Here is a 15,665-nt window from a genome sequence, read left to right as displayed (position 1 = left end):
TGTAGAAAGACAGGAGTTCCAGCTGACACCACACTGAGCCCCAGAGATGCTGGGAAAGCTGCAAGGTGTCTCTCTGTTATCTGAATTTTCACCAAGACTCAATGCAACAGAGATGAGCTCCACCCTTCCTGCAGCTCAGAGCTGGGTTAGAGATCAGGGGTTTGTGCTGCAATTGCATTAGGCTTAATGGGTGAACCTCTGGGTGATATCATAAGCAAGACTTCACACCTCTACTTTTCCTGGAAGGGCAATGTCATTAATGAGCCAGCCAAACTCTTTGGGCTGGTGGGCTGAGGTTAAGGACATTTATAGGGCTGTGTTCTGCAGAAAGCCAGAGAGGAAACTATGGCCTACTTGACACAGAATTTTGCTTGCATATTTTAAAAAAGTTGTTATATCTGTAGTTGTTATATCTGTTATCCTTTGGTTATTACTCAGAGAACAAACCCTGGCTTTAAAATCCAGATGGTTCAAGCCATGGTTCCCTGACACTTTCCCAGTTCACTCTGTTTTGCAAATAAACTATGATCTGTTCCTCCTCTCCCCATCCAGAGAGAAGCACTTGCTGCTGATTGTTTGTGCTGGGAGGGGCTATAGTTCATTTGGTATAGAATCTGTTTTGCATGCAGAGGTTCCAGGTTCAATTTCTGACTCTCTGGGTAGGGCTGCAACTGAAATTATGGAGAGCTGCTGCTAATTACCATTGTAAATAATACTCAACAAGAAAGACAAAAGACTCAATCTAAAGCAGCTTCTGACAAGTGAAGATTACTTTCTTGCTAGGGGTTGTCAGTTCTTAGTATCTTGCAACATTAGATGTGTCCTCACATGCATAGCGGAGGTTAATATTAATTCAGAAGTTTTTATTCCAGGACAGCCAGAAATTAGAGCTGATTGGAGAGCTCAAAATTCCTGTGGACTACATTTGAGCTTAGGAGAGGAAACAGCCTACCTGCCCAAGAGCTACCACCCTGAGGAGAGCTCAGGTGGCCTCTTCAACAGCTCCCTTTGTTGTTGTAAACAGCCCAGAGATGTGAGTTTGGGGCAGTATAAAAATATATTAAATAAATACACAAATATTTTAAGCTGAAGGACAACCAGTCTCCCAAGGCGTAAAATAAACTCTAGTCTAGGTCTGTCCCCAGTCATCTGAAATGTATACATTCTGGAGATCTTGTCAACAAGAGTTTATTTAAAAACGTCCCACATACAAACCTTATCTCACTCCCTCAGTTCTCACTTCCTCACACCACATAGCAGCAAGATATACTATATAAGTAGAAAGAGGGAAGGGGCGTAGCTACTTAAAAACAGGTTGGTTTTTTTTCTTGCTACAGAAAATACAGAAGAAACCGTTCACAAGAAGAAAGAACTTCACTTTTCCACAACAGGCAAATACAGCACAGAAGAAACCATAGAGACTTCTTGACGTATGTTTTACAATCTTTATTTTCTGGGTATGTTTTTTCTCTTTGGAAGGGTGGTAACTACCACATGCCTTGTGTACCTTAATTTTGCTGGCTTCTAAGTGTTTTAATTCATACACACACACCCCTACTTTGCAGTTACTTATTATGCCTTAAGACCTGTCAGCTATCAAGGGGTGGTAGTGAGAGTCAGCCAGATTGGGCACAGGCTCAAGGGCTGGCTGGCTCCAATGTTGACCCTTGAAATCACAGTCCTTAGGAGGAGCATCTCCTGCAACTGTGGAAATTATATCTTTTCCTAGGCAGATATGGTTCTGGTTTGCTTTTTCCAGGGTACTTTAGTAACAGACCCTCTGCTTTCTGGCACTTTTGTCACTGGGTTTCTCTAATAATAATCTTTCTGCTTCTCTGTATAGCTTTTCTGTTAGCATGGTTCCTGGACCTTTATATAGCAACTGTATGATAAAGTGGGTTGCCAGTGTCTTCACCCACCCTACTCTTGTCCCTTGAACAGTAGTTTGACACAGAGAAGTTTAGTAGAATAAGCTTTTTGTCTTTCCGCCCCCCCCCCACAAAGAGTTGGGCAGATGCCAAAGGCAGATGGGGAGGATAGATTAAAATTTGGTAACCCTAGTGGCAAACAGAAGTTCCAAACAGGAAATCTTCCTCTGCTTAATTTCTTCCTGTTTTATTTTATGGTTGGCATAGAAGCCCTCCCAGGGAAAAAAATGTCAACCCTCCCTCTGGATCTGTGGCTGCACAGTTCTTTCTTGTCACAACGTCTGTAGCCTCCCTCATTACATATGAGGTTCATTCTGAAGGATTTTTCTGTTCATTGTTCTCGGAAGATTTCTACTAACTTCTAAATTCAGTGGACTGAAATGCTTTATAACCTTAAAAGAGTAAAGAGAGAACCATGCTTGTGTAGAGTGGAAACGAGATCACGTGTATGGTCAAAAACTACATATTTAAATGTATACATGTGCAATGTTAAATGTGTAGTTTGGTCCTGTGTGCTAATTTTTAAAAAGATGTAAATAGCCATGGGAGATCAGAATCAGGGCCACAGTATGTGAGGAAGGATATTTATCCCAAAGTTGCTTCAAGCCTTGAGAGGGAAGGTTCCATTGGTACCAAGGGAAACTTTCCTACTGAGGTTAAAAGCAGCTTTGGGAATACATTTTTTTTGTCAGGCAAACTGTGCACTAGGAAATGGTTGAATATCCCTTCACTGCACTGATCTTGATCCTAATACCACCCCCCAAGGTTGCAATTTAAATTTTTAAAAAGAATATATAAGAAGGCTCAATCTACCCATTTAAAATAAAGTATAGTTTGGCCAAGAGTTGAGAGAGAAGATAATTGGATTTCACTTAAGAGTTGAGCTGAAAACAGTATAACTTGGGTAATAACTTCAGGGTTTCATTTTTGACATAAAGGAGAGGAGTGTACTTTTAGCATATAGCATTCTATTATTCCTTGGTGTTTCATTGTGGTCAAAATATAGCCATTTGTTTTTGTTAAATTTCTTCATTTTTCTGCAAAGATTAAACGTAAGCCCTCAGAAGTGGAGGACTAAGTAAAATAAATGTCAAAAATAAAAAAAATGTCAGAAATAAAAAAACCCACTGTGTTCAATTGGACTTGTCAATTTAGGCTATATAGATATTTACAGAATCATTACACTGTTTTTTTACAGAAACAGCATCCATGTATTTTTAGAAAATACCATCATAAGCATAGAACACTCAGCGCAGATGTCTTAACTAGAATCTTCCATTGTATCAAACTTCTGTGTCTGCAGGAGGCCACCCCCACCCCCTCACTGCCCAGAAAGAGACCAATCAGGAGTTCTGTTTTTCTTACGACAAGATTTATTTATTTTTAATAGGACAAGATTTTTTTATTGAACCAACAAACTACCAAAGCATACAGTATGTTGCCAAAGCACAATTATATGCAAAGTGGTTGTTTTTCTTAGGACCTTTTCTTTCAACAGAACAGCTTGACCTGAGGGACATTGCTGAATCAGTAACAGAGATGAGAGCAGACAATAGGTGATGGTAACAAGCAACGAAGAATTGAGAAACAAGAGAGATCTGCAAAGAGGAAATGAGTGAAACAAGTAGACTTTTCTGACTTTGGTTGTGCCAATGGAAGGAGATTTCTCTCCTGCTGCTTCCATGCTCTTGAAGCAGTTCAGAGCCACACACTCAAAAATGTTCATCCTTGTTCTGTAAAGTTGGTCAGCTTCACAGGCTTGTTTACCAACAGTCATTCCAGACAACTCGGGTATAGCGACAGGAAGTCAAATGGAGACATTGCCTCCCCATATTAATCCCCCACCCCCAACCTAACATTTTAGTAACTAATTCCTAACTTTCCTAACATTTCAGTAACTTAAAGTCTCACCTTTTAGAATACAGCTCAGGCATCCAAAAGAAGGTGGGGAGGGTCAAAGTTAATTAGTCATACCAAGGAAATATGAATATCGATGACAAATACAATATAGTGGGTGTGAATGTTCTTAAATGTCTCACTTCGAATTCAGAGTTTAGTTATTTATTTATTTGTTTAATTTATTGGGGACCCAGGAAGCATGAAGGAGCCCTTATTTAGCCCAGGCAATGGGGAGCTGGAATATGGTGTGTTTGTGTGGCTGGAGGAATGGGTATTTCCCCCCTAGTTTATTAAATCAGTTGGCAAATATATAGGCCAGAATCCTGACTTACTAGTCCTACTTACTGTAGACCCACTTGTCAAGTCAAGATCCTGGCCATAATCTTGACAAGTTAACCATCACTCTGACATTTATTTTACTTAGTCCTCCTTTATTTGACAGCTTCTTCATGTACTGTATGATACATGTATCTGATTGTAGAATTAAAATTCAACAATATAAATAAGGCAACATGCACTTGTTAAGTATTAACTTAAAAGTTATTTTTTGTTTCCCATGTGTGTTTCATTGCACTTATTGCTGACACAGGCACTAACCACCACACTGCACTCTTCAAAATAGTTTTGAAGCTGAACTAGTTTAAAAGAGTTCTGGAAAGTTGCTGAGCTGGCCCTGAAAATGCCTAGCCCACTCTCACAGAACTACAGTTCCCAGAATCCTTTAAAGCTGGTTCCATTCAATCAATCAATCAATCATCAATAAATAAATAACCTTCATATAAATAAACAAATCATCTTTATTACGGTCCAAGACCAGCATAAGATAGAACAGCAGAGCATGATTCAAAATAATAAAAACAAATTATGGAACCATAAAACTATATTACTTTAAAATTACTACTCTAATAGTATAAATAAAGCTATATTATAATACTATAAAGCTGCTACCCTTAGAAAAGAAGGTAGCTATGAGATTATTAAACAGCTGTATTTTTAAAAATTATGAACATATAAAATGTGAAATATATAAAATGCAAAAAGTGGTGGCTAAATTGGGGCATATAAAATAAGGCATCTAAATAGGAACACTAAAAAAGATAAAATAGTCAGCAGTTTAAAACTATACAGAGCTGATGCAAGGGAATGGCCTGGCACTCATAACCCAGCAGATCCTGCATGCTTCCACGCAGAACTTGGCAGTGTTATACCTGAAGGCCGGTCTTCATCTGAGAGCAGCAACCAGGTGTAGACATGTTTTGGGCGGCCAGAGTATTTGCAAAGTAGTGGAAATATAAGCTTGGCCCAAATGTCTCTGTAAAAGGGCAAAAGAGGAGTACATGTTCTGTGGTTTCTACTTCCCCCATGTCACAGGGACAAAGTCTCTCTGCAACTGGGATCTTTCTGTATTTGACTCCCAATACAGCAGAGGGAAGGGTATGACAACAGGCGAGGGTAAAAGTCCTTCTGTGGCTTGTGATTTCTAGCTGTGACAGGTTCTCGGCAGGGGAGGCAGAGTATCTGAGCCTTTCAAAGGACAGGATGGATGGAACCCTGCCTAGGTCAGCCTGGCGCTCAGGGTCCATTATCCTCTGTTTGATTACAGTTTTCGCCTGGTCATGGTCCATAGTAAGTAGGGTGGGGGGTGAAGCCCAGGAGTGACAATTTAGTCTGCATGGCCCTTTTCCAGGAAGATTGAAAATTGTCCGGTAGGGTCAGAGGGGCCGAGCCCCCCGGGATAATTGAAGCCAGAGGTGTAAGAATGGACAACCAGACTCTGGCCTCAAACCTTTATCATGCCCGTTTCCAAGCACAATGCAGGATTTGAGACACAGCAAGACACTTGGAGGGCCGCTCTTAGAAATTTGGACTGCATCCACTCCAAGGGGGCAAGATTGGAGGGGGGCTCCAATTGGGCACCCTTGTTTAACCTTTCTCATGTAAACTGTTCTATTGGCAAAATAGGGAAATATGCTGGTGGAGCCAGTTGAAAGCAGTGTTCACTGGCTGGCCCAGGGCCCTTCTGTAGAATAGAATATGTCTTTGTACAGTTAATTCTAGGACCTGTAGTTCAGAGAGATGTATAGTTCCTATACATCTTGTGCAAAGTGATGTGTATAGCGATTAATTTAATTATCAAGCTTTCCTGAAATGTGAAAGGGTAGTGACAGGGCAGTTATTCGGTCTTGCAGAGCAGTTGCTTCAGAAGAGCTCATAGCTGTGAGGCAGTTGGGACTATGTAGAAGTGGACACAGACTGCACTGCTCACAGATTCTACCTTACAGATTTTTTCCATGCGCAGAGGCAGATGGTTGCATGCATTGCCTTGCACTGAGGCAACATCAGTAGGATAACTTGCAAAATATAAATTTACTTCCACTACTCATTGTTAATTAGTTCATACAATTATTTCATGTGTGGAAAATATTAGGCTAGTTCACACAATCAAAATCTGAGTAAGCGGAGCACCCAGCCAGGGTAGGAGAGTCAGGTGAACGCCTGATTGGCAGTTGCGTGGACTCCAAAATCAAGGTAGGCAGGGAGAGAGACCATATGAGAGGCAGGAGCGGGGTTGGACAGTTCCCTCACCACCCTTACTGAAATGCTGGGAAGAGAATCTGGGTAGGGTGAACCCGTCTGACCCAGGTCCCACTACCCACACAACTACTCTCCCCTCCTCCTGCCTTGATTTTGGAAGGCACATGACTGCCGATCAGGAACGCATCCAATGCTCCGACCCTGGCTGGGTGCTCCTACTACCTGGATTCAATAAGGTGAACAAGTCTATTGTGTTTTAAATTATTTTGCCTTCTTGTAAACGTCACAAGTCATGGTTCCTCATTAAAATGCATCAGTGTGGGGAGGCTGGCGGTGGTCATCATTACCTATTAAAACTTTTTCTCCACCTTTATGATGATCTATCCCCAACCTTCCTGCCTCTCCAGTGTTTGTCTGCACTTCCAGTGAAAAGTCTCGCTATACCCCTGCTCTAACTCCACCCATGGATGTGTTTATTCACTTGAGGGATTTAATTCTCTAAAGTGAACTAAAAGTATGAAAAATGTGTTATCATTAAGTCTGTAAGGTCCCCAAACAGTATTCAAAATACAGTATGCAAAATCATGGGAACTGTTCCTCAAGCTGGATTGTCAAGAAAAAGGTGGATGGGGTGAGAAAGGTCTTGTATGATCACATTATAATAGCCACAGTAAGAAACATCTGTATTTCAAAATATCTTTAATATTTTATTTTTATTTTATTTTTACATTTTATATCCCGTTCTTCCTCCAAGGAGCCCAGAGTGGTGTACTACATACTTAAGTTTCTCCTCACAACAACCCTGTGAAGTAGGTTAGGCTGAGAGAGAAATGACTAGCCCAGAGTTACCCAGCTAGTATCATGGCTGAATGGGGATTTGAACTCAGGTCTCCCTGGTCCTAGTCCAGCACTCTAACCACTACACCACGCTGGCTCCCTGGAGTTCAGGGAGGATATTCAGCCTGGGTTCTGTGTAACTTGACTCGGATTAGTAAAGTTATTCCCAAGGGTTTCTGGCCGCCCAACAAGGTTGTTGGAGGTGGGGTGGCTTTGCTCTGCATGTCAACGTTGAGAGGGGCTCAACGTTGCACACAGGGCAGGGCCTTCTCTGTTGTTGCCCCCAGGCCCTGGAATGCTCTTCCAGTGAATGTCTGCTCACTGACATCTGTGGCTGCTTAAAAAAACACACCCAAAGACCTTTTGTAAACCTCCTTGGGATGTTTTAAGAAAGGTGGTACAAAATTGAACAATAAATTCATTAAATTAGTGGACACATTTATTTAAAACCTAGCTCTACCCAGTCATCTCTAAAGTAGATAGTTATGGCCTGATTTTATGAGCAAAACATGCATGGGTGAGGGAGCCGACTTCTCAGTTTCCATAGCTGGCTTCTCCACAGCCTGGCACATCTCCCACCAACCCATCTCTGATATAGAAAGTGAGCCTGTCTGGAAACAAAGTGCCTGGGAAGCTGTGAGAGAGGAGAGGGTTCAGTTCCCCTCACCCACACTCTCTTCTTCCCTTTCGTAATATCTTGGGCTACATGTGACTGGTGCAAATTCAACTTAGAGGTTTGTGCTGTCATTTGTAGCTTGAGCTTTAGTCCTGAAATCTCTTGAGGAGGGAGAGAGATCTTTGATGGGGACACTTTCCATACTCCTCCTTGAACTAGCTTGAGATGTGTCCTCGATGTCATGTAAGAGGAATGGCTGTAAGAGTTGTCCTTGAGCACTGTTGTAGCGCTAGGTAAATTGAGAGGAAGGGTGGGGACTGCAGTGAACCTCTCCTTTTCTCAACGGTTGCTTAAATGAACACAAGAAAAACAGTCACAGATATATTGCTACATAGTTCACAGGAAACACACTTACTGTTAACACATACGCTTTTTATGGCCTTATGTGGTCTTCTGGAAACATCTGTACCATTTATAAGAATAATGTCCTTTGTTAGAACCAACAGCTCCAAAAAGCACACATTTTATGAGCTTGTACAGAAATCATAAAAAACAATGGGAGCCTCTTTCTTTTCAACCCTATGCTTGTGCTAGTCATACTCGTAGCAAGAGAGCCATGCAAATGTACTATAAGGTGGGGAAAGAGTAGTTTTCTTGCAGTGGAAAGCCATTTCTCATCAGCACCACACTTATGCATGTGAGAGTAGATGTAGTGCCGTGGCTATGAACCTGTGATAAAAATTGGGACTTTCCCTGTTTGAATCTCACTTTTGCCAGGAACTCCCTAGATGGCCTTAGGCATGCCGTTCACCAGCCTCAGCAGCTTCCTAGATGTACCATGAGCATAATATTACTTGCCAACCTTTCCAGGTTGTTGTAATGATTACTTCAAGATAGTTTACGTGAAGCTCTTTGCACACTCAAAAAGTGCTATACAAACACCAGTGATGTCATCTGAAGCACATATCCTTCAAAGAGAACATGTGACATGCAAAAGTTTTTGAAGAAGGTGGGAGATGATAGCCTTGTGCATATTCTATACACACACACTCCCTGCACTGCCACACTTCATGATAAGGCAAGGGGCGGAGTTGTGTGTCCGGCCCCATTGATGTACACGGGAGCTGCCATTTTGTTTCCCCCCAGCATGTGATGGTGGCCGTCCAATTATAGCAAGGGAGCAGCTGCATAAGTGGCTGGCTCCTTGCACTCATTCTCAGTTGCTCTGGGGCAAGATACCCGCCCGCCCAGCCTATTTCAGTGAGGGCTATCCATTTGCCTTTTGGGGGCCAAGCAGGAATTTTTTGGGTCACACCTGATTGGCTTTCGGGGTGGCCTTTTTTGCCTACTTCTCACTGATTCTCCTGCTAGGGTCTCATTGTCTAGGATGTTTTGGTCACTTTGCGGAAGAGTGAGGGTTGGGGTAGGTTGTTTCGTATTGGTGTTTGACTGTGGGACAGACTAAGGCGAGTGGGTGGCCCTCGGGCTGGGATCTGCCCCTACTCGGAGGCTGGCTGGGCCCACCACTCAGTATTTTGTGGCCTCGTTGCAGGTTATTTGTAAATTTAATCAATAAAGTGCCCCAAGTTCTCCAGTATTTTGTGTCCTGTCGTTATTGAGGCCTGGGTGTGCAATGTGTAGTATTTACAATGGACACAATTAAAAATGAATAAACCTTTAAAACATGACGAGAATGTGCCTCTTGTCACCAGTGATGTCACATATCCCACCACACCATGCACAGAAGTTTCAGTGGATTTGTAGGCACTACTTGAGTGGAGGGGGACAGAGGGAGTTGGTTTTTCCTTAGACATGCCAGATTGCTTGCTGAGTGCTAGAACAATTGTTTTTGCCAGGATAATTTTTCATCTGGCAGCTGTTTACTGTTACGATCCATATTTCTTTAGTTATTTTTTGCAAGGTTTTATTTGTTGTTGGCTTTTCCTTAAGATATATTTAAAGGTAGTGGAGCTTCATAGAGGAAGCAGCAGACCACACAATTTGTGGGCTGGGGCATGGAGGAGAGTGTCTCACATTTCAGTCCTTATCTCAGTTTACAGCAGCTCTGTCTTTTGTAGCTACAAGGGAAGTTTGGTTCTGCTGTCAGATCCTGCTTCCTTAAAGTGGGGAGCATCCGAATTTACAGTGTTGCTGTTTAAAAGATATTCGTTTTCCTGTGGTAGGCAAAGGTCCGTATTTGCAGTGGGCTAGTTCCAAAGCTGTAGACAAACACACTCACTTTCTCTCTCACTCCCAGGTCCACAGGAAGTTGAAAGAAGCCACCAAGAGCATGAGGGGTCAGCATATGGGATACAGGAAGATTGCTTAGGTTGAGAAGAACCTTGCTTGCATGTTGTGAGGCAAGAAAGAATTAGCATTTAGACACTTGCATAACATGTGGAGGTTCTTTCTTTTATGTTCTTGGCTTCTGCAAAGGTTAATATTTTTCACTCTGCTCCTTCGTGCTCCCAGCCCTGTTTCTGACATACACGTTACACTCGTACTGATCTAGAGCTGTTCCCATATTTTAAACTCCAGTCATTCCCGGGTCTGAAGCATGGAACTTGATAACCCGAATTTTCCCCACTCCTAGATTATGACATTGTGCTGGTAGAAAGGAGGAATGCCCTGTACAATTTCTGAAATGAGTAAAACAAGAAGCAGTTAACATCCTTCCTTCTTTGGTGACTCTCGGCATCATGGAAAATGTTGCTTCACAGTCCTGGTTGCATATGTGAATGGTTTTGTTTTCGGTCTTTCCTAATGATTCTTATTCTTATTTTACTCTCAGGAGAAAGGCCTGGCCATGGGTAACTGGCCCCTCCGTGGGCTGTCAGTTACATGTATAATTTGGAAAGTAAATGTATCACTTAGGATGTAGGATGTGATCTTTTATAAGAGATACATTGATGATATAATTATCATAATGAAAACAAAACAAGCAGCCAATAAGGTATTTGATAGCATAAACAGGGGAGGGAGTATAAATTTGACGAGAGGAGCACCAGACAGTCAAGGGTGGTTACCCTTTCTGGAAACAGAAATTTGTTTAGGGAAGGATAACCTACAGACTAAATGGTATAGAAAACCAGCTAAAAAGAATTAATTATAAATAGCAATTCAGCAATTCACACACTTTAACAATCAAAGTCCGAACGGTGAAAGATATAGTTAGAAGAGCAGCTGAAGTTTCATCTCAGGAAAAAAAGGAAATATAAATTCCCCTTAAGAAGAACAGGGGGATCCAAATATGTATCAGGTTTACCCGTGCTTAAGATCCCCTTTATTTCTAACAACTTTATTAGGCAGTGTCAGAAAAGTTTAAGAACACATGGAATAAAGGCTAATGTAGTATGCACTAGGGGTGTGCAATTCGGATTTTCGGTGATTCGGTTCGGGACCCGAACTGAATCACCCCTGTTCTGTTTTGTGCCTGAATATGGGCCACCCGAATCACCCTTGATTCGGTTTGGATTCGGATTTAACCCGAATCTGAATCTGAATCGATTCGGGGGGGAAGGGGCCCAGGGGCAAGATTTTGGAGTGGGGTGGTAGTGCCCAATGGGTGGAAGCTACCACCCCAATTTCAGGGGGATTGGGCAAAGGGCTGATCTTTGGGGAATATTTGAAGTTTTAGTGACTTTGGGGCAGTTCGGGGGCATAGCATGGGATCTGGGCAAAAAGAGTGGGGTGGGATGGTAGTGCCTAATGGGTGCAGACTACCACCCCAATTTCAGGGGGATTGGGCAAAGGGGTGATTTTTGGGAAATTTCTGAAGTTTTCATGTCTTTGGGGCAGTTTGGGGAAGATTGGGGCAGAAAGTGGGGCCTGGGGCAGAAGAGTTGGGTGGGGTGGTAGTGCCTAATGGGTGGAGGCTACCACCCCAATTTAAGTGGGATTGGACAAAGGGGTGATTTTTTGGGAATTTTTGAAGTTTTTGTTTCTCTGGGGCAGTTTGGGGGCAGAAAGTGGATCTGCCCCAAAAGGGTGGGGTGGAGGCTAACACCCCAATTTCAGGGGGATTGGGCAGAGAGCTGATTTTTTGGGAATTTTTGAAGTTTTGGTGTCTTTGGGGCAGATTGGGGGCAGAAAGTGGATCTGCCCCAAAAGAGTGGGGTGGGCTGGTAGATAGTGCCTAATGGGTGGAGGCTACCACCCATCCCCAATTTCAGAGTGATTGGCCAGAGGGCTGGATTTTGTTGATTTTCTGAGGTTTTTCTTCATAAAGTGCAGTGTGGTAGATTGATTCATTCAATATTCATAGTAAGTGAGAGTGTGAAAAAAGTGAAAGTGGGGTCATGAGAGTTCTTTACTTGAAAAAAATCTCATTTGCTATCATTGAATGAGAATTCACACCTCGGAAGTTTTTCTGAAGGGATGTTATTCCCTTATTTTCTGAGGTGTGAATTCTCATTCAATGATAGCAAATGAGATTTTTTTCAATTAAAGAACTCTCATGACCCCACTTTCACTTTTTCACACTCACATTTACTATGAATATGATGAATGAATCAATCTACCACAAAGCACTTTATGAAGAAAAACCTCAGAAAATCAACAAAATCCAGCCCTCTGCCCAATCACTCTGAAATTGGGGAAGGGTGGTAGCCTCCACCCATTAGGCACTATCTACCAGCCCACCCCACTCTTTTGGGGCAGATACACTTTCTGCCCCCAATCTGCCCCAAAGACACCAAAACTTCAAAAATTCCCAAAAAACCAGCCCTCTGCCCAATTCCCCTGAAATAGGGGTGTTAGCTGCCACCCATTAGGCACTACCACTTCACCCCCCCTTTTGGGGCAGATACACTTTCTGCCCCCAAACTGCCCCAGAGACACAAAAACTTCAGAAATTCCCAAAAAATCACCCCTTTGTCCAATCCCCCTTAAATTAGCGTGGTAGCCTCCACCCATTAGGCACTACCACCCCACCCCACTCTTCTTCCCCAGGCCCCACTTTCTGCCCCAATCTGCCCCAAAGTCACTAAAACTTCAAAAAATCCCCCAAAATCGGCCATGAGCCGAATCACCCGAATTTTTCAGCCCCGAAATTCGGGTGATTCGGCTCGGCCCCGAAAAATATTGGAGGACATCGGGGGTGATTCGGTTCAGCCTCGAATCACCCGAAATTTCTCATTTCGGGCACAGATCGATCTGTGCCCGAAATTTTTTGCACATCCCTAGTATGCACAACCACCAAGACTTTGAAACAGCAGTTAGTAAGATCTAGACTATATACGATAAAAAGTATGAAATTAGGGGATGAAGCTGCTCTGGGAAGAGCAGAAGGTTTCAATAGTCCTCCCTGGCTTTTCCAAGATAGGACAAGATTTATTTTTTTAAATAGGACAAGATGTTTTTATTGAACCAACAAACTACCAAAGCATACAGTACGTTGCCAAAGCACAATTATATACAAAATGGTTGTTTGTACATGATATATCTACAAAGATTTACACACAATGATTTGGAAACCCACAAGGTTATGAAGTATATGCAGGTAGTACTGTAATTCGGGGGTGGGGGCTGAGAGAGATTCCTGCCTGCAACCTTGGAGAAGCTGCTGCCAGTCTGTGAAGACAATACTGGGCTAGATAGACCAATGGTCTGACTCAGTATATAGCAGTTTCCTATGTTCCTAAAGCCTGCCCAGTCTCTGAAAATGGGGAAGGGATCTGCAAGCAAAAAGGAGATATTTACAAAATTACCTGTACAGAATGTGGTGAAAATTATCTCTGGGAAACAGGAAGACATTTGGTTACTAGATTCAAAGAACACTTAGCAGCTGCCAAACATATTAAAAAGGAAAAGCCATGGTCAGATCATATGAAAAATAAACACAATGGAAAAACAATGCCTCTTAAAGTAAGCATCTTAGAGACTGAACAGTGTACGCCAGGGATTATCAACGTTGGGTCCCCAGATGTTATTGGACTTCAACTCCCAGAATCCCCAGCCCCAGTGGCCTTGGTCGGGGATTCTGGGAGTTGAAGTCCAATAACATCTGGGGACCCAACATTGAGAATCCTGGTGTACGCTCAAAAGAAAGATAAGGGAAGCATTGTATTTAAACAAATTACATTCAGAGATTAATGGTAAGGAAGAATTGAAAGAAATCTTAACGTATATAGGCTATTAAAAGGTAAGCAGTAATTTAGTTTACACCCCCCCTTTTTCCCCCTCTCTGTTTTTCTGTCAGAGTTAGTGTTAAGCAAGTAAAGCTGTGAGTCATCAATTTCTACCTTCCTCTCCTCCCCCACTTTTTTCACATGCTAATCAGGTGCCTGATTAGATTTAGGGAGAGTATCTGGGATATAAGCCACCTAATGGTACAGTGAGGAAATGACTTGATTATCAAGCCAGAGGTTGTCGGTTCGAATCCCCACTGGTATGTTTCCCAGACTATGGGAAACACCTATATCGGGCAGCAGCGAAAAGGGAAGTTGTTGAAAGGCGTCATCTCATACTGCATGGGAGATGGCAATGATAAACCCCTCCTGTATTCTACCAAAGACAACCACAGGGCTCTGTTCTCACCAGGAGTTGAAACCGATTCAACGGCATACTTTACCTTTACCTATCTGGACTATAAGTGTGGATTTTAAACAGTGAGACATGGAACACTGAAGTTAACGTATGTATGTTGAAACATCTGTTCTTTATTTGTAGTTTTTAATTTTATCTGAATCTACGCAATAAAAAGGTCTGGAGAGAAGGATTCTTATATTTTCCTTGATGTCAGCCACAGCTCATTTTTTCAGGCTGTCTCCTTTCTATATATGAATCCCCGTAGCTACTGCTTCTCCCATCCCTGGTCTTATAACAGTTGCTTGCTGGGGAAACCTGCAGAAATAACATAATTGTTCTCCTAAAAACTGTTTGAGGTTTTAAATAGAGTTGAAATACAATTTTACAAACAAAGTGTTAGCACCCGGAAGCACCCACAACTTGGGGGAAATCCAGATAACTACAACTGTGGGCCAGTGAGTCTGATTCCAGCAATAAGGTTCTTCTGCCCACATGGGCCTCCTAGTGGCTTTTTTCCCATTGTAGGTGCAGGGATAGTGTTCCTGGCAGTACTGGATTTAGACATTTTAAAATTATACAGGACGAGGATGTGAGCCAGCCACTTCTCCCATCCCAGCAGTTCAACAGTTTCTTTTCTGGGTATTTTTGTGGCAGGGTGGGGGAATGGAGTTCAGGCCCAGCTCCTTTTCAGAGTCCTCCCCACCACATAGACACAAAGCTGTGAAATGGCTGGCGAGAAAACAAAAGCATTTTAGACAACTTTATTCCGGAGAAGTAGAAGGGCTTGTGACTGTCTTGTGAGAATGTTCTTCAAGCTGATAAATTTCCCACTCTTCATCTTTAATCCCTCCTCTCCCTTCCCATAGAGTTGCATTACCTCTGCCCACCCACTTGTCTGTTAATTGTCTGAGTTACAAACGTTCTGTCCTGTTGACTAACATGAGGGCAGTTCGGGGCTTCTTTGCTCCCCCCCCCAGGGTTTTTTCCTTCAGAATTTTTTTTAACACCGACCTATCTGCCTGTCATCCCCAAGTCCACTAGTACCTCCTGCTTGCCTGCAGGCACACCAGTTCTCTCTCTCTCTCTCAAGGTTCCAAATTCCAGCACTTTCAGAAACAGGATATAGATAGGATTTAAATGTTTTTAGCTTTGGCTGCATCATAGCAACATAGATGTAGAGCTGGAAGCAGAAAACCCCTCTTCTGATCTTGCTGCTCAAAGCATCCTGAAAACATTTTTCACAGTAAGATCAGACTTGGTCCAGAGAAATAGCTTTCTCTTCCCCCCCAGAACACTTCCCATATGCCCAGCTGGGCAAGTAA

At 42.6% G+C, this 15,665-nt stretch overlaps 1 protein-coding gene across 2 annotated transcripts in view; it reads left to right on the top strand.

The window, feature by feature from the left end:
• ITGB2 (integrin subunit beta 2) overlaps positions 1 to 15,665 on the top strand; it is a 73,082-nt gene that overhangs the window by 10,259 nt on the left and 47,158 nt on the right. The window contains exons 2-3 of one of the 2 annotated variants that reach the window (XM_053283005.1): positions 873 to 1,033; positions 1,338 to 1,430. The gene's annotated coding sequence lies outside the window, so the exon portion shown is untranslated. The remainder of the gene's footprint in view (positions 1 to 872; positions 1,034 to 1,337; positions 1,431 to 15,665) is intronic. The other variant, XM_053283004.1, reaches the window with a different exon arrangement.

The sequence above is a fragment of the Hemicordylus capensis genome, chromosome 1 (assembly GCF_027244095.1).
Source record: "Hemicordylus capensis ecotype Gifberg chromosome 1, rHemCap1.1.pri, whole genome shotgun sequence".
NCBI lineage: Eukaryota > Metazoa > Chordata > Lepidosauria > Squamata > Cordylidae > Hemicordylus > Hemicordylus capensis.
The sequence above is the reverse complement of the archived record's forward strand: the minus strand, read 5'-3'. Positions and strand labels throughout refer to the sequence as shown.